Genomic DNA, 26,767 nt, shown 5'->3' on the forward strand with positions numbered 1-26,767 from the left:
GCTGTTCTCCTTTGGCAGAGGTTCCTCTTGATCATAAAGTAGTTTTAATCCTTTTTCAGTCTGGATTGCAGTCTTGAGTTCAGGGGTTTCAGCTCTCACATTTATACCTGTAAATGCCTTTGAAGTCTTCGTGTTCAGAGGGTTCTGAACCCGGTCCAAACCAGTCCTGGGTGTCTTCCTACCAGTGCACACCTTCTTTCTTTGATAGTGAGGGTCTGGGCCTCAGATACTCTGCAGGAGGTGGAGCAATTATTTTGTGGCAGCAGCACAGGCCTCTTCGCATCAAAGGGGCTACTCCTCCTACTACACCAAATGCAGGCCAGGCTGTGCTGTCTCACCTACTCCTCCCTGGTGTCAGGACACTCCCCAGACCCTGTCACATCCAAACCCAGACAGTCAATACGCAACCAGGCAGAGGCACATAGGATGGTCAAGACAAGAAACCAGCCACTTCTAAAAGCGTGGTTTCTAAACACACAATTTAGAAAACAACTTCACAAAAAGATGTGTTATTAAATTCTGAGTTCACGCACACTAAACTCCATCTCTCCATCTTATGCCTATGGGAAGATTCTGAAAACGTGTGACACAACATTCCCCATTCTGTCCTATGGGCAAAATTGCCTTGCAACAGTGAAAAACGAACTTGGCAGTATTTCACTGTTAGGACATGGTACACACCTCAGTACATGTCCTACTTTTCACATACATTGCACCCTGCCCAGGGGGTACCTGGGGCCTACTATAGGGGTGTCTGCATAAAAAGGGAATGGTAAGGCCTGGCAAGTGGGTGCACTTACCAGGACAACAAGGCAGTTAACAAACTGCGCGCAGGCACTGCAGTGGCAGGCCTGAGATCTCTCTTTATGGCTACTTGTGTGGGTGGCACAATTTGTGCTGCAGGCCCACTAGTAGCATTTGCATTACCAGCCATATTGCACTTTACTAGGAACTTTACTTGTAAGACAAACATACCAATTATGGACAACCAATTACCATAACACTTTATACAGGGAGCACTTGCACTTTGACACTGATCAACAGTGGCAAAGTGCCCAAAGCATCTAAGTCGGCATCACAATGGGAGAAAAAGGTCTAGGAGGAAGGCAAAAAGTTTAAGGAACTTTAGCCAAAAAGGGCCAAGTCCAACACGTTGTGATTGCATAAGCTGCGGTGGTAGTGCCATCTGGTAGGTTGAAACAAGAGCCATCGACATATAGTTCCCCTTGAGGGTCAGATAAGGGAACATCAGTCAGGTCTACCCGTCCTTTCGTTTCTTCTTCAGTCCGAAATAAACAATCATGGACATCATTGTCTATTTCTCCCGAAGGGAGGGGTAGTAACGTGGCTGGGTTCAGAGTAGCACATCGTTTGATGGTAATGTGCGGAGCAAACAAGGTTAACTCATAACCAATCAGACGCGCACTAGTAAGGTGCTGTGTCTTTGTTTTATTCAATAGTGTATCCACAGCATGCGGTACCATTACTGTGAGATCAGTATCAGGGACAAGCCCTGCCGATTGTCTGATAGAAACTGCCACCGCCGCGGCAGCTCTCAGGCAACTCGGGAGAGCTCTGGCGACGTTATCTAGAATAGCAGAGCAATAAGCGCAGGGTCTCTGCTTACCACCGAAACCCTGTGTTAGGACAGAAAGCGCGCAACCATCCACCTTGTGTATGTAGAACACAAAAGGCTTCTGGTACAGCACAGGAGCAGAGCAAAGCACAACCTTCAATTGAATGAACGCGCGTACCTCGCGCTGGGTTTTAGGAACAGGCATGTTGGTAATAGCAGCTATGCGTTCAGGTGTTAGTCTGCGACCCCCTTCAACAGTAGGTGACCTAAATAGGTGACCTCCTGTCGACAATATTGAAATTATGAAAGGGACAACTTGTGTCCATGGCGTGCCAAATGCAACAGTAATTTAACTGTTGCCTCTTTACAACCCTCTTACGTGTCCGAGGCCACAAGGAGGTCGTCAACGTACTGCAACAGCACATTACCAGGGGGAAGTTCCAAATTATCTAATTGAGTTTTTATAGCTTGGCTATAGCTACTAGGACTTTCTGTATAGCCTTGTGGAGCACAGCAGAATCTAAAGCTCCGTCCGGCTATTGCAAATCCAAACAGATATCTACTATCTGTATGGATTGGAATACTGAAGAAAGCATTCTTCAGATCGATCACAGGAAATAATTTTGCTGACGGGGAAATCATTGTCAAGATCGTGGTAATGTCTGGAACCACAGTGTACTGGGGAACCACTATTTGTTTACCTCTCTAAGGTTGATTACAAAGAGGAAAACAGCAGGGTGAGCATCAGAAGAATCCAGGGGTGTCTTTTTAAGACTGGGAAGAATGGGGCTAGTACACATTCGCCGCTGTCTCCTCTATCACACCAGACTTAATCAGATCCTGTATTATTTGCAATAAGGCCTTTTCTCCTGCTTGAAATATCTTGTATTGGGGAATACGTGGCAGTACAGCATTGTCCTTAATTTGTATAGAGACCGGTGGGATCGGGAGTAACCCCACATCCGTATCTCCTGTAGCCCATAGTGTGCGTGGCACACCTTTAAATGCAGCAGGGAGGGGGGCATCCTGTGCAAGGCATAGTTTGGCACAGGCTACCTGTAGGCCAATAGTCATGTAAACGCTGTCTGGAAAACAAAAAATTGTCGCATGCAACCTTTTTAACAAATCCAATCCTGACAAATTCTCCCTAAATTTGACGTTAATAGAAATCGTGAATCAACCGTGAAGGGGCCAATAGTCAAAGCAAGAGGTTTGGAAATGGGGCTAACAACCAGCACACCTGAGAAACCCACTAAAACATTGTTTTGGCCAGACAGAGCTGCCCCCGGGACCAGTGAACGGGAAACAAAGCTATTCATAGCCCCTGTATCAACTAGAAATTTCTCGGTCATACCTTGTAAATCCACAGTGACATAGGGTCCGCGCTGATCTACAGGCACCAGAACTGGTCCCTCGCCCTGTCCCTGGCTTTCTTAGCTGTGAGACAACCCCGTCACCTCATCCATGCCATAGCCATCATGATAGTACTGTAGGCCTTGGGGGTCGTCAAAATAGTTCCCACTCTGTCGATTATGTGATGTATTCTCTGACTGCATCTGCCCTCGGCCTCCTCCTCCTCGTCCTCGTCCCCTGAAACCTCGACCTCTCGAGGCCTCACCTCTCTGCAACAACTCCGGACACTCATTCCACCAATGTCCCTCCTGCTTACAATACGCATATTGATTAAGCCCAAGGGGCACACTCGAAGCACCACCCCTGTTAGACCGGGGTAGCCGTTGGGCCGAACCCGAACCTCTTCCCCTTCCACTTCCCCTTGCAACTTGCTGCATCAACACCCTCATCTTCAAATCCTTTGACTTTTTCCCTACCTTTTCCTTGTCCTCATTCTCTCTATGTTCGTAGTACTGTGCCATACTTAATATTACTGACGGGGAGGAGGTTGTCCAAGTACTTTCCGAAGCCTGCAACCTAGTTGCAATCTCGGGGAGCAAATTAGTGACAGACCTGTTAACAAAAAACCAACAAAACCGTCCTGTGATAAGTCCTGACCACTAAAGTCTAAAAACGCCCCTTCAAATCTAGTGAAGAAATCCGACACGCTTTCATCCTTCTTCTGACGATATGCAGTCAACTTATCCCAATCCATTCGCTTCGGCGGGATAAGGGAGTGCATGTAAGTGATAATACGCCCGGCAAAGCTAGGAGCTCCGCTTTCGGATTGTTGCCGGGCTTACGCTCCTTATTCTAAGTCTTGATCTCATCCCATGTGCCACCCAACTCCAGTGCATGATCCTGCGTATGAACCTGCCTCCATATATCTACCGGTACCAACAGACCAAAAAATAACTCTATACCCGCTAATGTCATCACTGTGGAGGAGGCCGCCTCCGTCAATTCTTTATAATATGCAGTCGGATTTTTTCGAGGGTCCGGCAACTGGCTCTTTAGGGATAAGACCTCACTCCTCTTCCAAGGAGTGTAGATCCACTGTTCCTGAAACCGAGCGTCGACCCGCGATCTGATTACAGTGTCCGTGGAGTCGCACAGTTCTGGTATTTCAGGATGGTAAATGGAATGGACTTCCCTCATGGGATGTTGTGTCCCTATCGTCAGATCCTTTTGGAGCAGTCTGCCTCGGTAACCCACTAATGTCGTTACATTGCTAAAAACCTAATTGGGAGCCAAGCCTATAGCATTTACCCTGTACTGTATGCAACACCCTGGAAACACTGCTCCCACAGGCCTATTAGTGTGGCCAACATATGCTTAAGAGCATGCTTCTGTATGAAGGGCTCATAATCTTTCATCACACTCCACACATCTGCCACACTATAGATTGGGTTCTGAGCCCACTGAGCCACCTGATTCGCCACCATTTGTTTTCCCTCATCACCCACAGCAGAACGCACCAACACTTTCTCCAGGCGGTCTCGCGCTGCTGCCCAATTTGCTTCATGCATCCCACGCACAGGTGTTTTGACATTCAACAGTTTTTGCGGTGTCACACTTAAGGGGGAAAATGCAGACGCAGAGACAGGTACCATCATGTAGGGAGACAGTGTGGTAGGGGTGAAGAGGGGCATAGCAGTCGAAACTGAACCAACGAACAGGACAGGAGAGCTAACGGCACCCGCCCCTGTGACTTGCGGAAATGGAGGAGAAGCAAGTGGGGCCAGGGCTCAGGCAGTAGCGCTAGAAACAGAAACACTAGTGAGGGTGGCACTGGGGGCCGAAGACTGGAACGTCGGGACCGCCGGGTATACCTGTTCACGGGCATAAGGTGGAGGAGGGAGAGAATCCAATAGCTCTTCAACAAAATAATCAGCTTCCTCTCTAGTAACATAACATTTATCTGTCTGTAACCGAAACTTTCTATTTGCGCATTATATGCCTTTCTTTATCTTTTCACTTTCATAGGCTACTGCTTTCTGTGTTATAGTTTGTGTCTGTCTCTTCCGGGCCTCTCTCTCCACTCTCATACGCCGTTGCTTTGCTTCCTTTTGCCATACTCTTAAAGAATCAAACATTGACAGCCTGCTCTTTTTAGCAAACAATTTGTCCTGCACGAAATTCAATTTTTGTTCATCAAACGAGCCAGTAAGCGGCTATTGTAACTCAGCATTGTCCCTCATATATTTCTTCCACAATGTGCTAAACATAATAGGGCCAATACCATGCTTGACGTATACGTTGAAATCTGGGGAACCCTCCGGAGGCGCAGGCTGGCTCTCTTCCAGTTGAACAACATCAACATCCAAAACATCCTAAACTTACTTAAACAAGGCATCTTAATATAAGACACATACGCTGTCCCCAACGAACATGTAAAACACCAACAAAATAATAAAAGGAAAAATAAACAAGAGAAAAATTGTTCAAGAACTAAACCAAAACGGTCCGAGAACCACTCACTGCAGTCCGGAGAATGTACCAAGTTCAAGAAGACAGGCTCTAGCTCCAGACCTTTCAAGCACTGACTAAATTACCAGTTGGCCTGGTAGATTGTTCGCGAGCAGCCCTCGACCTTTTCAAGTGCGGGCCAAATTTCCGCTTGGTCTTATAGACTGTTCACAAACACTCTGTGTCTTTTAAGGGTCCACAAACCCACCAAGTTCAAACCAAGACGGACCCAGTGACCGCACCAGGACACAGCCCGCCAGCTCGTGACGTTCAAGCAAGGCAGTTCGAAAACTAAACCAAGACAGTCTGGATACTGCACCAATACACAGCCCATAGGCCCCTGCCATTCAAGAATGGTGCCATTTTTCCAAGAATCATATCACTCACCTGGTGCACATAGGTCGAGTCAAATTATTCTCCACTGCCGACTCTTCGGACCAAACGGTCAACTCCAAGGTTTCGCCTTCTCAGGACCCCTGACGGTGACCACTAGACGAGGAGACGCCCGATCAGACGGGCGGGGCAGCTGCGAGAACCAAGCTCGATTGTGTGGGGTACCCCGATCCGCCCCACTGACCAAACACACCCCGACCCTGCAACCCGATTACGGACGAGTCGGATCACCTTGCTGGGTCCCTGTTCAGGAGCCAACTGAAGGAAGTGGCCCTTAGGGTCCACCCTGGTTACTTACAACCACCTGCTATGCCTTCCCAAGAATGAAGAGTCGGTCAGACAGTAGAGAATACAAACATCATTTATTAGCAATGCTCTGCAGAGGAGTCCAATCTAACCTGCACCCTACGATGTCTGCCGAGGGACTGGCCCCCCAACGGTCTGCAACACGTAATGATTCTTCCCAAGAGCCTCCAACCACGCCCACAATGGAAAGTTACCGGCCTGGGCCGAACATGGACAAAGGAGGCACAGAAGGATAAGCTACCACCTGCCAGATGGGTACATACTATCTACAATTCAAGGCTACAGCGCTGAGTCTCAGCGTCTTCTAACGTGGGAGCAGAACTACACACTTGGATAGGTATGCGAGGGCAGAATGGCCTATTCATTAGTAAGTGGGGAAGCAGCCTTGAACAGGAGAGAAAATAATAACGAAATACAGTTCTCTGTTGAGGCAAGCAATACTGAATAATGAGGCCTAGTACTGGCAAAGTCTAAGCAGCCTAATAGGGATTACGAAATACAACATGGAGTCACACTTGCTAACTGAAGCCTGCACATTACGGGGATAACTCAGTGGGTTGCATAACGTGAATACAAATAGCGTCTATTTATCCACACACTGCTAACCTAATATAGCATGAAACGAGAGCATTGCAGGAATGGGATTTTCAAACCTAACACTATCCCCAAAGTTGACAAGCACTAAAATCATCTCCCTTCAAATGCTCCTGAAATGATGTTCTTATCATCGAGACAGTCAATATTTACACTGCAGTATGTTGAATATCTTCACAAAGGTGTGCCTGTCACCAAACCAATAGGCTAACTACCACATTCAAACAAAGCTATCCAATGCAAGCCTTCCCAAACAGCTAAAATGGCCGCTGAATATCATCACTAAGGTGTGCCTATCAGTGAAGCAATAGGCTAGATTAGATTAGATTAGATTAGATTAGATTAATAGTTTATAAAGTGCCTGGTTACTTCAACTGAGTATCCCCGCGCTAGAGTTCTCCTCTCTGTAGAGTGACCCCCCTAATAAAAGAAACAATTCTCAGCACCAGTCTACGTGGGATGTCCTAAAAAACACAAGTTTAAAGTTGCTTTCAGTATAGCAATTCTGAGGGCTGCATCGTAAGATCGAGCGGTAGTTGGTTCCAGGCTTTAGTTGCTAAAAAGCTGAAGTATCTACCTCCTAAGCGTGCCTTTTCAATTCTCGGAACTGTCACTTTAGCAGTGCCTGCAGACGTAAGATTCTGATTAGGTCGCTAGGGGGTGAGTAGAGGCCAAAGATAGTTAGGTCCTTTCTCGTTCAGGATTCTTTGGCAAAAACACATCACCTTAAAAGTCACCCTGTCCAGCACCGGTAACCAGTGTAATTCCCTTAGGGCCATACCCACCGGGGCTCGTCTTGGGATGTTCAAAATCAGCCATGCTGCGGTATTCTGAACTCAACATTCTCATACTGCTTTTGGTACTCCTTAAGTAGAGCATGTTGCAGTAGTCCAAGCAAGATATGATCAGAGCCTAAATAATGGGTTTTTTTTGCTGCCAAAGGTAGAAGATCCCAAAAATGTCTTAGCATTCGTAATAGGCCAAAACAGGTGCCGGCCACAGCCGATATCTGATCCGCAAAAGATAGGATGTTATAAAACCATACTCCTACATTTTTTATCTTAGGTTTGGGGACCAGGGTCAGATGTGAGACCAAATGGAAGGTTGTTTACCATCTACCAGAATGTCAGTTTTTTATACATTCAGTTGGAGGCAGCTGCTGTTCATGCATTTGGCCAGGTCAACTGAGCATACTTTGAATTTAGATGCAGCCTCTGCATTCCCTCAGTTCTAACATGATGATCAGCTGCGTGTTATCAGCACATGACACCAACTTCACTCCGTGTTTTAGGACTATGTCCGCTAGTGGGAGCATATAAACATTAAATAACGTTGGGCTAAGGGCAGAGCTCGGTGGTACCCCTTGTAACAGGGGTCGGATCTCAGACTTAAAAGGCCGTTGTAGGACTTGGAAGGATCTGTCCTGACAGAAATGCTTGATCCATTTTCACATGCAGCCCTTGATTCCGGCATTCCACAACCGTTCCATAAGAAGTCTGTGGGCTACCGTATCAAATGTCCCACTTAGATCCAGCAGGATTAGTGCTGCTGTCCTCCCTTCATCCGCTGCCATTTTTAGCGCTTCAGAGGCTAGAAGTAAGGCTGATTCGGAACTATATAAAGCTCTGAAACTTGACTGGGTTTCATGGAGTACCTGGCTTTCTTCCACAAATTTGGTAAGTTGAGAATTGAGGAATTTTTTTGCTACTTTAGTGAAGAAAGGTAGCAGTGATACTGGTCACAAATGTTCTGGGAGCACGGGGTCCAAAGATGGTTTCTTCAATAAATGAACCACCATCGCATGTTTCCAGTGGGTTGGAACTTGTCCATAGCTAAAAAATAAGTTCAACATGTTAGTAAATACCGGCACAATAGCATCCTTCCCTCGTGGTAGGTTGTTTGGGGAGATAGTATCTGCGGGAGAGCCTGATTTCACTTCCGAAAAAGCTTTATTATATCACTTTTGGCTGGAGGTTTAAAGGTGAACAGTACCTGTTGATATATTTCACTCTCGGGGGCGGGGGGAATTTGAAAGCCCTGCTAGCTTCTGGGAAATTTATATAGATCTTATCAATTTTTCCGGGAAAATAACTAGCCACTTTTTTGCAAAAATCCGTAGATGATGGCATCTCTGCAGTAACTCGCTCCAAGGAGGTAAGTTCTTTTACTATACGGAAAATGTTCTTTGGGTTGGTTTTAGCAGATTTAATTTTATTTACATAGAAATCTCAATAAACTCTCCTAATCTGTTTGTGATAGTGTTTTAACACTTCCAGGTATTTCACCTTGTTCTCCAGTTGATAATTCCTCCTCCAGAGACGTTCAAACTGTTTGCATTCTTTTTTAAGATTAGCTAATTCCTCTGTAAACCAATCCGCTGAGGGGTTAGAATCGAACTTGTTATATATTTTCAGAAGCGCTAAGGAGTCGACTGCCTCCTTAATCCACAGAGAGATTTGATTGCTAGCTATCTGAGGAGACACGTCCTACTACGGAGTTATGAATGTAGTTTGGCCATGAAGGAGTCCGGAGTTAGTTGTGCCTTTTTTCGGGTCCATTTTGACTCAGTGTTGTTACGGCAGACAAGATGCTTTCATAGGATTTCTGATCTTAAATGGAAGAATAAAGTGATCGGACCATGCCACAGGCACAGGCAGCAAGGCTTCCACCTGTGCGTTATTAGAGAAGATGTTTTCTAGGGTATGACCCCTAATATGCGTAGGGGCCTAAACTAACTACACCAGTCCTGTAGCCTCTAGTCCAGTTGTAAGCTCACATATTTCTTGACTATCCTTGTTGTCAAAATATAAATTCATGTCATCTAAAATTACAAAAGTTGAGTAACGAATGGAATAAGAAGGTGCTATTTGTGCCAAAGCATTAATAAATGATCTAGCCGGGCCCGTGGGTCTGGAGAATAAAAGTCCGGCCACTGAACATTCGCTGTTTAAGGACATGGTAAAAAAACACCACTTCGACTCCCAAGATTGGTAGGTCGGTTATTTTTACTTGGTATTCTTTTTTAAAAATCACTGCTATACCCTCGCCTCTGTGTCCAGATCTATCTATCCTCAAAATAGCTTATCCATCCGGTGACGCCTCCAGAATATCAGGCGCCAGGTTTCAACTAAAAACAGCTCCACTGGCTCTTGGTCAGCTAATAGCTCATATATTTCCTGTTTATGTTTGCTTAAAGACCTACAATTTAAGAACAGACATAGTAAGGATTTAGTAGGGTGCTCTGAGTCTCTTATGCTTTTCACCACATTTTCTACACCATTAAAAGAGAAATGGCTAAATATCACATACAAAGTTATCCCAAGTGTGCCTTTCAAAACAGCTAAAATTGCTGCAATGTGAGGTCATGCACACTTTCGGCTTGCTTTTAAAGACGATGGAGCTTGTTCTCTACGTGCATCTTAGTTGTTTCTGCAGGAAATCGCACACACTGTCCCTCAACCGCCGCGGTGGAGAGCACACGCGTTCCTTTGCAATATTCACAATCGGAGAAGCCTGACACAGCGCCAACCAGTTATTCATATGCAAAATGCAGCTAAAAAAATGCAGCAACCAACCTCAATGCTTCTTCCAGCCTTCTGACCTTCAGAAATATGCTCAACCATCAGAAGAGAGAACCGTAAGTTTGAATCTTATCCAAACCACAGCAGCTGCATTCCTGATGTTGAGGTGCAATATCTTCTTTACAGGTATCCCATCCTCGTCGTCATCAATGTGGTGTTTTGATCATTAATGAAGACTTAGACCACAAGGTTGATTGAACTCCAGAGCATTTCTTTATTACACCTCATCCATAAAAACCCAGGTCTAACTGATAGCACTCATATATCAACAGTATCTTTGCTCACAGTCAGAGAATGCTTTGTCCTAAACATTCTTATACACAATATTCTTACATCATCTGACACGTCAGCTCATCTGTCGTATTTTTATGTGTAAGAACACTGTGAGACAGGTGGGTTGCTCTAAAGTAGACTTCATCTTCAGTTTGGAGAGCCACTGATGCCCAAAAAGGGTGTGCGCTCCCTGTCTACTTGAAGCATGACAAGCTCCTCTAGTGACGGGACTTGAATCTACAGTTCAGGTGATCCAAGTCTAACCTGGAGCTGCATGGGTTGGTAGTTCCAAATCTTGGACCAGCTCACTGAAATTCTCCTCAGTAACTCTGGAAACCGACACCACTGCGGGAGCAGTATGTTCGCCCACAACGGCTACAATCTCCTGAGCAGATGCCTATGGCCATACTTTGGAATTCAAATGATTGAAATTAACCTTCTAAGTGATTCGCTATTGGCCGACTCTGGGGAGGGCTTCAAGAACCCTCTGGTGCTCACACCAGAGGGTTTCTTTTTTGATTTTAGAGTCCAGGCTGCTGGGGAACAGCTTTCCCAGCAACCCACGTCATTTTTTAGGGAAAGGACCAGCAGCATGCATGGCGCACTAACGACATTTCTCTGAAAGTGAAACTGAAATGAGGCACTCAGCTCATTTCATTTTCACTGGATTTGGGGGGCTAATGTAACACCGGAAAGAGGAGATTTTACACTTTCCAATGATATCTTTTCCTAGTGGATGCCTGCTTGGGGGTCGCCACAGGAGGCCGCCTCCCCGGGACATAGGCCTGTGCTCCCCTTGCCACAAGGCCCATTAGATTTTTCCCCTTTGGGGCTGGATGGGGTATTCACCACCAATATGCCCTCTGGGAGGGGCAGACAGCCCACTGGCCCCCCGGACTGCTGTTTTACAGTATTTTTTGGGAGGGAGCAACTAAATAGGTTTGGGCCTCTGCTCCCCACCCCAGGGCACTTTGGCTTTCTGCCTCATCCCCCAGGGGGTAATGGGGTATTCAGGTCAAATTGGTTCCCCTAGGGGACAGAAACCTCACTAGATACTAGAGACTGCCGTATTTTGCAGGGAAGAGGCACCGCAGGACATGGACCTGTGATCCCCACAACGAGGCATATTAGACTTCCTGCCCCCTCCCCCACTTTGCGTGGACGGGGGGTATTTATCCCCAGTCAAGTCCACTAAACACCATGAACTTCAGTTTCACAGTAAAAGTTTGGGAGGGGGGATCAAACCAGGGTCAATAGGAGCCCTCACGGGGGGAGCTCGCATTAGCACTGGTTTGATTAATTCCTGTTATGGGCAACAGATTCAGCCACTGAAATGGGGTCGTGTTTTTATCGAAACAAGTTGGGGAAAGCTGGGATTTGGACGTTTGTAGACCCCTGCAGATTCCAGAGGTTTATGTCACAGAAGTGCAAGGAAAATGTGCAATTTGAGGCAAAGTTTAAAGCTGGCAGGGCATGTGGACAAGAAACAATTGTGGGATCCACGCAAGCCACAGCTCCCTGAACTAACCCCGGTTGTCTAGTTGTCTAGTTTTCAGAAATGTCTGTGTTTTGCAGGTATATATAGATCAGCAAAGATAAGGTCCTATAACCACACCCAATGTTTGCGTTATATAGTTATGTTGGAGGCAGGTGTGTTAGTTTTTCAGCCTCTTTTTTCTCCCTTGTGTCCTATACAAACCAGTCCTGTGGACACTCCTTCACTAGTGCTCTGCTTGCTCAAGGAAAAACCCTTTTGGTTTGTAAAAAGGGTCCTTACCCATGAAACTTTTTGGCATGTTTTATCATCGGACCCTCACCCTATGAATGACTCTGCATTAGGGTAGGCTCAGGCAGTGTTCAACCAGTGTTCTTTGAGCTCTCTGATATTTAGGGAGGAGAGTGGATTTTCGCTAAACCCAGGCCTAAATATCAGAGCTTCCCAATTTCCACACCAGGTCATTTTGTTGACTGGAAATGTTGAGGTCTCAACATTGCGATTGGGCCGTCGTGGGCGCTAGGCCAACCCCCACAAGTGAGGTACCATTTTAATCCAGAGTGTTGAGAGAATGCTGGTTGGTAGAAAATGTTTGACTCCTGGCAGATTCCAGAACTTTCGGTCAGAAATTCAAGAAAAATTTGCATTTGAAGTCAACGTTTGAAGTTTTCAAGGGTTACTGGGTTAAAAAACCTGGTAAGAGCCATGCAAGTATCATCACCTTGGACACCCTCAGGTGTCTAGGTGTGTAGTTTTCAGAAATATGCACGTTTGGTGGGATTCCATGGGTGCTAGCTGAGGTAGGCCCAATTTCCACAGCTGTCCACAGCTGTCAAAACTGCAGTAAAGTGTCTGTTTTTGGGTGGAAAAATGTGTTCTGTTCATGCTGCGTTTTGGCTTTTTAATGTCACAAGGCACTAGGCCACCCACACAAGTGAAGTACCATTTTTATCGGGGAATTTGGGGAAATGCTGGGTAGCAGGAAATTTGTGGATCCCCACAGAGTCCAGAAATTTTCATCACAGAAATGTAAAACAATATGCCCTTTTAGACAAAGTTTGAGGCTTGCAGTGGCTTATGGGTAACAAATTCTGGGGACAGCCATGCAAGTCATGTCACTCCGTACTCCTCAAGGTATCTAGTTTTCAGAAATGTACTGGTTTAGTAGTTTTCCCTGGGTGCCGGCTAGGGTCCGAATTCCACGGGCACCAACATTGCGGCAAAGGGACAGTTTTTGAGTGATCTCTCCATGTTGCATTTTGGACCTTTTCCTGTGGTGGCCAATAGGCCCACCCACACCGGTGAGGTACCATTTTTATCCAGAGACTTGGGGGAATGCTGGGTGGTAGGAAATGTGTGGCTACCCACAGATTCCAGAATTATCCGTTACAGAAATGTGAGTAAAATGTGCGTATTTAGAAAAAGTGTGAGGTTTACAAAGACTTGTGGATAAACAAAACCTTGGAAGCCACACAAGTCATGCCACTCTGGACTTTACTTGGTATCTAGTTTTCAGAAATGTATAGGTTTAGTGGGTTTCCCTGGGTGCCGGCTGAGCTAGGGCCCAAATTCCGCAGGCACAAACATTGCAGAAAAAGATTGGTTCTTAGGTATTAAAATTTGATCTGCCCACATTGTGTTTTGGGAACACTGGTTGGTAGGACATTTATGGCTCTCTGCAGATTACAGAACTAACCTGCATGAAAATGTGGGGTAAATTTGTGTTTTCTGGTACCGGGTTAGGTTTGCACGGACTTTTGGGTCAAGAAAACTAGTTAGACCCACACAAATAACATCACAATGGAAACCCTCTGGTGTTTAGTGTTCAGAAATGTCTTGGTATGATACGTTTCCTTGGTCACGGCTGGGCCTAGGGCTCAAACATCCACATTGTAAAAAAAGCATGAATTTTGCTGGGGTACATATGATGATCCAGGTCACTTTTTGAGGTGTATTGTGTCAAAGGCCCTAGTCCCAGCAACACAAGTGTGGTTTGTGGAAACAAAGAATAAAACATTTGTTATAACTGAACAGATTTCTCTGCATTTGTGCCTTTCAAATGTAAGCCAGTGCACTAGAAAGACATCATTTTGCACAATTCCCTCAGAATCACATGCTAGTAGCCTTAGGGTGGTCTTCCCCCACACATTTTGCCTACTTACTCCCAATTTTTGCTGGATTTCCTTTGTGTTGGCCTTAGGGCACGGCACACTTTACCACTGCTATCCAGTGCTAAAGTGCTTGTGCTCACTCCCAGCAGCATAGTTGTAGGTTGGTATACCATATACCTAGGGCTTGTAAATGTAATGCTACTAGTGGGCCTGCAGCACTTATGGAGCTACTCACTCAAATAGGCCTCCAAAACATGTTCCGGGGTTGCTATTGCAAACTGAATGCAGTGTCACACTGCCCTGTGAACCTGGCATGTAAACTCCCTTGTCAAGCCTTAAACGTCCCTTTTATTACATATACATCACCCCTAACGCAGGGGCTAGGTAGCCCATAGGGCAGGGTGCTGTGTAATTTAAAGGTTGGACATGTCCTTTTAAATTTTACATGTCTCGATAGTGAAACATTTCTAAATTTGTTTTTCACTACTGTGAGGCTTACCCTTCCCATTGGATCACATTGGGGATTCCTTATTACATTTACTAAGCTGTAATTCCTAATTGGTAGCAGATAGATATATCGTGTGGTACCTATGAAAATGTAATGATAAACACTCTTTGATGGTAACATTCAATTTTTCCTTAACATTTTTGAAAATGCTTATTATAAAGTTAGCAGGACTTTGTGCTTGCAGCCTGTCTTGGGTCACATGACTGGGTGTAGCTGACAATTGGACTTTGTGACTTGCTCCCAGGCAGTCAATCAATAGAGGGATAAGGTGTACCTCAATGGGCCATCTGCTGGCAGGATGGGGGGGATTACTCGGCACAGCTCCACTTACACCTGACTAGCCTGTGCTTCGCTTTCACATAAAGGGCTTAATGACCCTGTCTTGTCACTGCAGCCAGCTTGGAGTCAGGAAATTACATGCACTATAAAGAACCTTTCTAGAAGCTTCTCCCATTGGCCAATTTCCAAAACTGCGATCTTAGAAAAAATGTGTCCAAAAAGTGCTCTAAAAACCAGGAGGCGACTGGGACCAACCTGCTCGCCTATCCGTTCTAGGTGCATCGCCGGTCAGATTGACTTTGCAGTTTCTCCCGCTACGCTCTTTTCCGCAGCAGCAAAGCCATTTTAGCGGTCCTTCGACCTCATGGAACTGTCTTCACCTACAGCCCTCTGTTTCATCCCAGTGCAGTGTTTCGGCTTCCATTTCGAAGACTAAGTCCCTACGTAGAAATCTTCACTGCTACTTCGAACCAAGGCCATCCGACAATGATGCTCCCTTCTCGGACACCTCCTGCAGCCTTGTTGCGCTGAACTTTACCTTCCCAAAACATTTTCTTCAAGATCTTTTTTAAGTCTGAAGGTAAGCGCTGACCGAGCCCATGCCACTTCTTGCATCCAAACCATACTCCATCATAGCGGGACTTAAATTTCGACTTTGACCCAGTCCCGCAAGACTAGATGTCCACAGTTAGGGCTTTCATCTTTTAGGAGCTAGGTTTCACTTAAAACTTTAAAAATTCATAACTCTGGTTCTACTGATTTGATTTTTGTTGTTGTAGTGCCAAATAATTTATTACTTTTTACTCCATTTCTCTAAATTAGTTTGGGGTTTTTCTTTTGTTGTGTGTTTTACTTTATTACTGTTTGTGTGCTGCATAAATACTTTACACACTGCCTCTAAGTTAAGCCTCACTGCTTTATGAGCCAAGCTACCCAGGGTTAACCCCTTGGGTGCTCATGACGAGCTGGACTCGTCATGGCACACAGTGGGCGTGTGCTCATGACGAGTCCAGCTCGTCATGACACCCACCCACGGGGGAAGCGCTGGCGCTCCCCCCGTGGGACGCCGATCCGGGTATTTTTACCTGGGAAGGCAGGGGAAGCCCTTCCCCTGTCTCCCCCCGCCCCCGTAAACGTCATCAATGACATCAGCGTGTGAGGCGCGCTGACATCATTGGAGGTTTCCCTTTGTTCCGTGACGCGCAGGAAGCCATTTGCTTCCAGCGCGTCGGGGAACAAACAGGTAAGTTTTGGGGCTGGGGAGGGGGGGATTTATCCAAAAGAGGCATCGGCTGAAAGGAAAGGGTTTTCCTTTCCCCCGATGCCTCTTTTGTGCATTCCTGCTGCACGATCGTGCAGCAGGAATGCCCACTAGACCCAGGGATTTTTTGTTGTTGTTGTAAAAACGTGAGTCAGTTTTGTTGTTTGGGGGAGCGGCCCCTTAGGCAAGGGTCGCTCCTCTTAGGGGGGTAATAACTTTGGCTTTGTCTGCCCCCCTGGGGGGGGGGCAGATTTAGCATTATTTAAAAAAGAAAATGGCCCACTGGACCACTGGACCACCAGGGAGAATTTAGTGGGAAGTGGCCCCTTGGGCAAGGGTCACTCCCCTTTGGGGGCTATGTTTTTGGCTGTCTGCCCCCTTGGGGGCATATTTCACCTTTTTTTTATTTCGGGCCCACTAGGCCACCAGGGAGTTATTTGTGGAGAGTGACCCCTTGGGCAAGGGTCGCTCCCCTTTGGGGAGCATTAATTTGGCCGTTACTGCCCCCCTGGGTGGGCAGATCGGCTGATTTATTTTTTGTATGGCCACTAGGCCACCAGGGATTTATTTGTGGGGAGTGGCCCCTTGGGCAAGGGTTGCTCCCCCTTGTGGGCATTGTTTGTGGCTGTCTGCCCCCATGGGGGGGCAGATTTCGCCATTTTTGTTTTTTTGGGCCCACTAGACCACCAGGGATTTATTTGTGGAGAGTGACCCCTTGGTCAAGGGTCGCTCTCCTTTGGGGGCAATGTTTGTGGCTGTGTCTGGTGGGCAGATCCTGCCATGTTTTTTTTAAAATTGGGCCCACTAGACCACCAGGGATTTGTTTGTGGGGAGCGGCCCCTTGAGCAAGGGTTGCTCCCCTTTGGGGAGCATTAATTTGCCCATTTCTGGCACCCTGAGGGGCAGATCGACTGATTTGTTGTTTTGTAGGGCCACTAGGCCAGCAGGGTTTTTTTTATGTTGGGGAGCCGCCCCTTGGACAAGGGTCGCTCCCCTTTATGGGAGGATGATTGTGGCCATTTTCTTTGGGTGGAAGAATAGCAGTATGTTTTTAGGCCCAAGGGGGCCAGAAGCCACTAGACACCAGGTTTAAAAAAAAAAAATTGTGTTGGGGAGTGGCTTCAAGGGCAAAGGTTGCTCCCCTTTTACGGGGGAGAATATTTTATTTATACTCTTAGGCCCACCTACCCCTTAGCCTGGCTGGTGGATTGTGTGTGGACTGTTGCATTATTTGCATTTGTGATTGTAATTTTTTTTCTACTTTTTATTCTAGTGTAAAGCTTTTGATTCCTGTTCGACAGTGGTTATTCTGCAGTTTTGCTTAGTTTCATTTTTTTGGTAAGAAAAACATTTTTGTTGTATTTACTCCAAATGAGTATTATTGTCATGTATGAATGAATTTTTTTGTAAGTGATGTCATAATGCAGCATATTTAGTTAGTGTTTTGAGCATGAAATTCTTTGCGATGTGTTTTGCATTGTCTTATGTGTAATTTTCTTTTCTCTTTCTTTTATAGTGGGATATTGTTGATCCATACTGTGTCTGTGCAGTGTAGGTGGTGGTGAGTTTAGCTGCTTCTGGCAAGTGAGTGGTATCATTTTGGAATATATAGTCATTTCTGATAAAGGTGCATTTTGTTTACTACTTATTTTACAAAGTGTTTGTTGTTGCTGACTTGTTTGACAAGTTACCTTTATTAGTAAGCATTATGGCTAGCTGTAGAATCACTGCTCAGCAGGTGGTTGGTATGCTTCTAGAATCTTCCTCTGAGCAGGATTATGAGACTGACAGTGCATTTGAGGGAGAGGAGGGAGGGGAAGATTCAGGCAGTGAGTTTTCTCTCCACGTGGAATCATCGGATGATGAAGGTACTCTCAGTGCAGATGATGCTACTCTTGGTGTGGATGAAGCTACTCTCAGTGCAGATGAAGTGCCTGATTAGAGGAGGATACTGCTGTGCCGATGGTGCAAGAGGCATCTGGATTGCAGCCTGAGGCTGCTAGGCTTCCTACTGGAAGTGCTGGACTCTGGGTTGATCCAAACATGGTGCAGCCGGTGTTGCCTGCCTTTAGTGGTGATGCAGGGTGTAGAGTGGATTGTGAAATTTTTTTGCCTATACAGTTTTTTCAGTTGTTATGAATGATGTATTTTTGGGTGAGATTGTTGAGCAGACTAATTTGTATGCTGAACAGTTTTTGAGGGACAACAGTGCCAAACTTAGGCCCCACTCTAGAGCTACCCGGTGGACTCCCACAAATCTGGAAGAGATGAAGATGTTTTTGGGTTTGACTTTATTGATGGGCTTGATAAGGAAGCCGTCCATGGCTTCATATTGGTCTACCAGTCCCTTGATGGCAACGGCCATATTTCCTGCAGTTATGACTAGTGATCGGTATTTACTTTTGCTACGGATGCTGCATTTTGTTGATAATTCTTTGGCGTTGCCACAAGATCACCCTGACTCTGACTGTCTTTTTAAGATTTGGCATGTTCTTGATCACTTTGTAGATCAATTTTCAGAGATCTATACTCCAGGGAAAGAAATATCTATTGATGAGTATTTGATCTTGTTCAAGGGCTGTTTGGTTTTTAGGCAGTACATCCCTAGCAAGAGGGCACGCTATGGAATTCAGCTGTATATGTTGTCTGAGAGTAGGACAGGATATGTTTTTAATGTCCGTGTGTACACTGGTAGGGATTCCACTATTGACCCCCCTGGTTGTCTGTCCACTTTTGGAGTTTCAGAGAAAATTGTGTGGGATCTTGCTAGAGGACTGTTTAACAGAGGCCACCATTTGTACCTTGATAACTTCTACACTGTTGTGCAATTGTTTAGGGAATTGTTCCAAGTGGACACTTATGCTTGTGGCACAATCCGCTCTAACCATAAAGGTTATCCAATAGAGCTTGTTTGCAAAAAACTTCAGAGGGGACAGTGCAGTTCCTTGCGTAGTGATGAACTACTAGCTGTGAAATGTGTGGACAGGAGGGATGTGTACATGCTGACTACCATCCTTGATGAGAATACTTCACCTGTGGCTGTTTGGGGTCAGATTGCTGAAGTGCGCAAACCTGTGCATTTTAGACTACAATAAGCACATGGGTGGTGTTGATAGAGTAGATCAGAGGTTGGAACCTTACACTGCAATACGTTTGGTATAGGAAGTTGGCCATCCATCTCTTCAATTTAGCAACTTTCAATGCTTTTGTTGTGTTCAAGGAGTGTTCTCCTGCGTCAAAGTTGACTTTTGTTCAGTTTCAGCAGTCTGTGATAGGGTACTTGGGCCTCCCACACAAGTGACAAATGCAAAAACAACAGTTGATTGATAGAATGCAGAACAATGTCATACATTCACCTCAGTACAGAGATCTGGGCCTAAATCCATCATTTTTTTGCTCACCATGCCATTCCAGTTTGAACCCAGCCATATGCAAATCAATCTTGACCCTAAGCCTCATGGGAACAGTCCAGCCCGAACTGCCAAGCCGGTCCTAGGATGCTTGGTTCCAGTCCAGGGAGGACCTGGCTTGGCAGTTCGGGCTGGACTGTTCCCATGAGGCATAGGGTCAAGACTGATTTGCATATGGCTGGGTTCAAACTGGAATGGCATGGTGAGCAAAAAAACGATGGATTTAGACCCAGATCTCTGTACTGGGGTGAATGTATGACATTGTTCTGCATTTTGTCCATCAACTGTTGTTTTTGCATTTGTCACCCCGAGTGGGACGGGAATGCTCAGACGTGAGTCCCGTGCTCTCCATGCCACTGGAATCAAGCTATCCTGGCTGAAGAGGGGTGAAACCCCGAAACCGGTCCTAGGATGCTTGGTTCCAGTCCATGGAGGACCTGGCTTGGCAGTTCGGGCTGGACTGTTCCCATGAGGCACAGGGTCAAGCCTGATTTGCAGAATGCTGGGTTCAAACTGGAATGGCATGGTGAGCAAAAAAACTATGGATTTAGGCCCAGATCTCTGTACTGGGGTGAATGTATGACATTGTTCGGCATTCTGTCCATCAACTGTTGTTTTTGCATTTGTCACCCCGAGTGGGACAGGTATGCTCAGACATGAGTCCCGTGCTTTCCATGCCACTGGAATCAAGCTATCCTGGCTGAAGAGGGGTGAAACCCCGAAACCGGTCCTAGGATGCTTGGTTCCAGTCCAGGGAGGACCTGGCTTGGCAGTTCGGGCTGGACTGTTCCCATGAGGCACAGGGTCAAGACTGATTTGCATATGGCTGGGTTCAAACTGGAATGGCATGGTGAGCAAAAACACGATGGATTTAGGCCCAGATCTCTGTACTGGGGTGAATGTATGACATTGTTCTGTATTCTGTCCATCAACTGTTGTTTTTGCATCCCACACAAGTGAGGCACCATTTTTATCGGGAGACCTGGGGGAATGCTGGGTGGTGGGAAATTTGTGTGAGCCCGGTGATGCCACAACTTTTCCACACAGAAATGTGTGAAAAAATGATTTTTTCAGCTAAAATTGAGGTTTGCAGGGGAAATTTGTGGATCCACGCAGATTCCAGAACTTTCCACCACAGAAATGTGTTTATTTTGCCAATTTCTTCGGTTTGCAAGGGATTCTGGATAACAGAACCTTGTGGGAGGCAGTCAAGTCACCCCATCCTGGATTCCCCTGGGTGTCTAGTTTTCAGAAATGTGTGGGATTGGTAGGTTTCCCTAGGTGCCGGCAGAGCTATGGTTCAAAAACTACAGCTAGGCACTTTGCCAAAAAAGGGTCATTTTTCACTGCGATATTGAGGTGTGTCCACGTTGCGTTTTGCGTAGTTTCCTGTCACGGGCACTTTGCTGACCCACACAAGTGAGGTACCATTTTTCTCGGAAGACTTTGGGGAACGCGGGGTGTGTGGAAATACATGGATCCACACAGATTCCAGAACTTTCCACCACAGAAATGTGGGAAAAATGTGTTTTTTTGCAAATATTTTAGGTTTGCAAGGGATTCTGGGTAACAGAACCTGGTGGGAGGCAGTCAAGTCACCCCATCCTGGATTCCCCTGGGTGTCTAGCTTTCAAAAATGTATATGTTTGCTAGGTTTCCCTAGGTGCTGGCAGAGCTATGGTTCAAAAACTACAGCTAGTCACTTTGCCAAAAAAGGGTCATTTTTCACAGCAAAATTGAGGTGTGTCCACATTCCGTTTTGTGCTGTTTCCTGTCCCGGGCACTAGACCGACCCACACGAGTGAGGTACCATTTTTCTCGGAAGACTTTGGGGAACGCTGGGTGGGTGGAAATTTGTGGATCCACGCAGATTACAGAACTTTCCACCACAGAAATGTGGGGAAAATGTGGTTTGTTTGCCAATTTGTTAGGATTGCAAGGGATTCTGGGTAACAGAACCTGGTGGGAGGCAGTCAAGTCACCTCATCCTGGATTCCCCTGGGTTTCTATTTTCCAAAATGTATAGGTTTGCTAGGTTTCCCTAGGTGCCGGCAGAGCTATGGTTAAAAAACTACAGCTAGGCACTTTGCCAAAAAGGGTCATTTTTCACTGCAAAATTGAGGTGTGTCCACGTTGCGTTTTGCGCCGTTTCCTGTCGCGGGCACTAGGCCGATACAAACAAGTGAGGTACCATTTTTCTCGGAGGACTTTGAGGAACGCGGGGTGGGTGTAAATTTGTGGATCCACGCAGATTCCAGAACTTTCCACCACAGAAATGGGAGGAAAATGTGGTTTGTTTGACCAAATTTTAGGTTTGCAAGGGATTCTGGGTAACATAACCTGGTGAGAGGCAGTCAAGTCACCCCATCCTGGATTCCCCTGGGTGTATAGTTTTCAAATATGTATATGTTGCGTAGGTTTCCCCAGGTGCCGGCAGAGCTAGAGTTAAAAAACTACAGCTAGGCACTTTGCAAAAAAAGGGTCATTTTTCATTGTGAAAATGTGGTGTGTTCACGTTGGGTTTTGAGCCCTTTCCTGGCGTGGACACTATGCCTACCCACACAAGTAAGGTACCATTTGTATCGGGAGACTTAGGGTAATTCAGATTTGTAAAGCAACTGTTATTACCTGTTTACTTTCGATGCATTTCTGCCTTCCAAATGAAAGACATTGTGTAAAAAAGAAGTCATTTTAAAAAATGACCTATAATCCTCATGCTAGTATGAGTATTCCCAATTTCGGAAATGTACAAATATCTACTGTTTCTAAACTCTATATTTTGTTCCCATTTCAGAAATACATAAGTGTCTTTCATACCGATTTTTCCATGTATACATTTTCCCACAAAAATTGCTATTTACCCGGTACATAATAAAAAGCCATTGCAAATTGCTGCTCAGTTTTTGACTCAGGGTTCGTTGGGTTCTTGGTGAACCTACAAGTCCTATATATCCCCACAACCAGTAAGGTCCATCGGATGTAACGGTATATTGCTTTCAAAGAGCTGTCATAATTAGAAGAAGTTATAGGCAAAAACGTTGACACAAAAGGCTGTTTTTTTTCAACTAATTTTCAATTTTTCCTATATTTAACTGTTACTTTCTATAAAGAAACCTTCATGGATCTACACAAATGACCCCTTGCTAAATTCAGAATGTTGTCTACTTTTCTAAAATGTATAGCTTTTCAGGATCCATTATTGCTTTCTTACCCATTTCTACCATTAACTGGAAGGAAGGTTGAAAGCACAAAAAATAGCAAAAATAGGCTATGTCCCAGAAAAATGCCAAAACTGTGTAAAAAATGTTGGTTTTCTGACAAAAGTCTGTCATTTCCTAAAAGCTGGGAAAATGGTGATTTCAGCCCCACAAACCCTTTTTTGATACCATTTGCAGGGAAAAACCCAGACGCTTTCATTTGCACTCCTTTTTTCCCATTTTTCCCAAAAAAACAAAATTTAGGTGTATTTTGGCTAATTTCTGGGACCCCTCCAGGGGAATCCACAAACCCCGGGTACCTTTAGAATCCCCATGCTGGAAGAAAAGGACGCAAATTTGGCGTGGATACCTTATGTGGTCAAAACGTTACAGGGGCCTAAGCGCGCACTATCCCAAATAGCCAAAAAAAGGCTTAGCACGGGGGGGGGGAGGCCTAGCAGTGAAGGCGTTAAGTACAGGTTAGTTTAGTGACATTTTATGGTTCACCCTGCAAAGGACTGGGGTTGTTGCATGACCTCGGCTCACACCCCAGGCAACCCACTACCCAATTTCTCACAGGTACCTATAAATGCAGAGATGTACAAATAACCACTGCTTCTAAACTCAGTATCTGGTATACATTTCAGAAATACATAGGCTTTCTTCATACCTATTTTTCATTCTTTATATTTTACCATATGAATTGCTCTATGCTCAGTACACAATGAAAAACAATTGCAAGGTGCAGCTCAGTTGGGGGCTGTTTTGTACCTCGAGGTGTTAGAGAACCTACAAACTATATATATTCCCATGACCAGAAGGGTGCAGCGGATGTAACAGTGTATTGCTTTTGTAATTTGGCCATCATAACAAGACGTTAGAGATAAAAACGTGGTCACTTATGGGTGGTTTTCCTCCTCATTTTCAATATTTTTTTATTTCAATAGTTAGTTTCTTTGAGAAAACGTTGAGAGATCTTCACAAATGACCCATTGCTGGATTCAGAATTTTGTCCACTTTTTAGAAATGTATAGCTTTCTGGCATTACCCATGGGTTTCACACCAGTTTCCACCACAAATCGGAGTCGGGTGAGAGCACAAAAGTTAGGAAAATGGGCTACCTCTTGCAAAAAAAAACAAATAATGGTTACATAATGATTTTTGATACAATTCTGCATGTTCCTGAAAGCCAGGAAGGTGGTAATTTTAGCACAACAAACCCTTCACTGATGTAATTTTTAAGAAAAAAACATACACTTTTCTGTGGAGCACTGTTTTCCTCCCGTTTTTGCCACAAAACAAAAATGTAGTTATTTTTTGGCTATTTTCTCAGCCCCCTCCAGGAGAATCCACAAACCTTGAGTACCTTTAGAATTCCCATAATGTTCGAAAAAAGGATGTTAATTTGGCATGTATTCCATATGTGGAAGAACGTTGGGAGGCAGAAGCGCAAAGTCCCAAAAATAGCCAAAAAAAAAAGTGCTCAGCTCAGGATGGAAAAGCTTCAGTAATTATGGGTTTAGATATGTTTGTTTCTTCAAAAATTGACTACACAAAGTTATCGGGTCCCCCCACCCAGGTTCTGACGCTGTGTGCGACCCCAGTGGTGCTGGAGGGTTTCAAGTACCTGGGTATTTATGTTACACGGGACCAGAAGGCGTTCCTAGACAAGACTCTTGGGGCCCAGATGAGACGCCTTGGCACTGATGTTAGTCACTGGTGTACCTTTCCGCTTTCCCTTATGGGCAGGGCGGCCCTGTACAAAATGATGACATTGCCGCACCTCTTATATGTACTCCAGAACACCCCATATCAGGTCCCTCCGACGATCTTCAAGAAGATAGCGCAGGAAGTCTGAACACTGTTGTGGCAGGGGGGATCGACAAGAATAGCATTACATAAATTGCAGAAGGGTGTCTACGACGGTGGCCTGGCAGTCCTGGATATTAGGCTCTATTACTGGGTTACGCAGCTGCAGGTCATTAATGACTGGGTGTACACAGATGTAGACAAGCCAGCGTACCGAGCAGATAGAGCTGTCATGCCGGAAAGAAATTGTGAGCACCTCCTTTATCCCCGAAAATCCAGATCGGAGTGGCCGGTGCACACCAAGGTGGTGATACAGTGTTGGAGGGAGGCCAATAAGCTACTGGGTTGGGCGGGGACGCTGACGAGCAGAACTCCACTGTGGGTGGGGGACCCCCTACGTGAAGTAGAAGCCCTTACCAGTTTTTATGGGGTGGAAATTAATAGGCATTGAGTACCTGGGGGATGTCTGGAAAGGCGGATCTCCCCTCACCTTTGAGGTCCTTAAGCGGTAATATAACCTAAACCAGACTCAGAGCTATCACTATCTGAGGCTGGTGCACGCGCTGCGCACCCAAATTCATAGTGGGACTTCAGTTCCAGAAAACTCCCCATTTGAGGATAGAGTGCTACTAGACCCAATTGTTGAGAAACCAACATTCACAATCTACCGCAAACTGATAAATAATGTACCAGACTCCCTGACGACACTCCGAGACACATGGGTTAAAGATTTGGGGCCAATCGACGATGAAGAGTGGCAAGAGGCAATCCAGAGCCCCAGAGAAATTGCGATCCGCTCCCGATTTATATAGGTACACCTTAAGATACTACACCACACCTACTACCCGGACACTCACGTCCACACATGGGGCAGGATCCCTACATCGACGTGTGCCAGGGGATGCCAGGGGGAGGGAACTTTCATACATATTTTATGGGAATGCCTGGAGATTGCGCAGTACTGGCGTGAGGTCACAGATACTATGACCAGGGTAATGGGAGTGACAGTCCCTCTGGATGCAAAGTGGCTACTATTAATGATTACGAGTGACTCTGACTGGTCCAGGTATGAGGGACTATGGTTGGTCCTTGCAGCAGGGATAGCGAAGCGGAACATTGCCAGAAAGTGGGGGGCACCTTTACCTCTGACGCTAGAGGAGTGGAGACGAGACCTCGATTGGTGCCAGCGCGCTGATGAAACGGTCTACAAAAGCAAGGAGTGTGCTAAGAAATGGGGAAAAATATGGGCGCCCTGGCGAAAATACAGAGGGATGAACTTGTGAAGTTGACTCGCAAGCGGGGTTTTCCATGCCACTTATCCTTAAGTGAATGTATTATTCTTGTGCTATTGTGTCAGCCTAATCGTGTAACCTTGACTATGCATATTGTACTTGCAATACTCTTGAGCTATGTTAATAAAAATAAAAAATAAAATAATTGACTACCAAGAACTTCTAGACATGGGCAGGGTTATTTATTTGATTTATTATTTCATTTTTATCCAAGGCGCTGTACACAAAGTAAAGAGGAAGGGTACAAATATAGGACAAAATAGCCACGGACGCTGAGAACAATTAGTAACCAGGTGATTTTTCAACACGGCATTAAGGGATGATTGGGTAGGTGCAGATCTTACAGCCAAAGAAGACCAAGTAACTTGAAGGAGCGAAAAGAAGAAACAGCAGCACAAGAGGACGCGGTGAGGATGGCAGACTAGCTGAAGCGTATTGAAAAAGACTCCTGGGAACATAAGTGCAATCACGGAAAATGAGTAAGGTGGAGCCAGATATAGATGATATTCAAAGGCAGTAGATAAAAAAACTATATAAAGCAATGCAAGGAATGTAGCCAGCGAAGTTGATGCCTGTGTGAAGTTGAAGAGGAAGGTGCCGTGGTCCATATAATAAAGTGTTGGTGAGGATTGGCACACCAAAACTTTAATTTATGGACCGTCATTTATTTTTACCTGCGTGAACCAATCCCACTGGACCGTAAATAAGTCCACTCAGTCCACTGAAAACGTCCTGGGTGACGACATACCCGCAGCCATGTGCATGGTCTTCTGTGACGTAATGACTCATGCTGCACATCAAGCAGGGGAGAGGTTGTGGCC

This window comes from Triturus cristatus, chromosome 3_2, assembly GCF_964204655.1.
Source record: "Triturus cristatus chromosome 3_2, aTriCri1.1, whole genome shotgun sequence".
Taxonomy (NCBI): domain Eukaryota; kingdom Metazoa; phylum Chordata; class Amphibia; order Caudata; family Salamandridae; genus Triturus; species Triturus cristatus.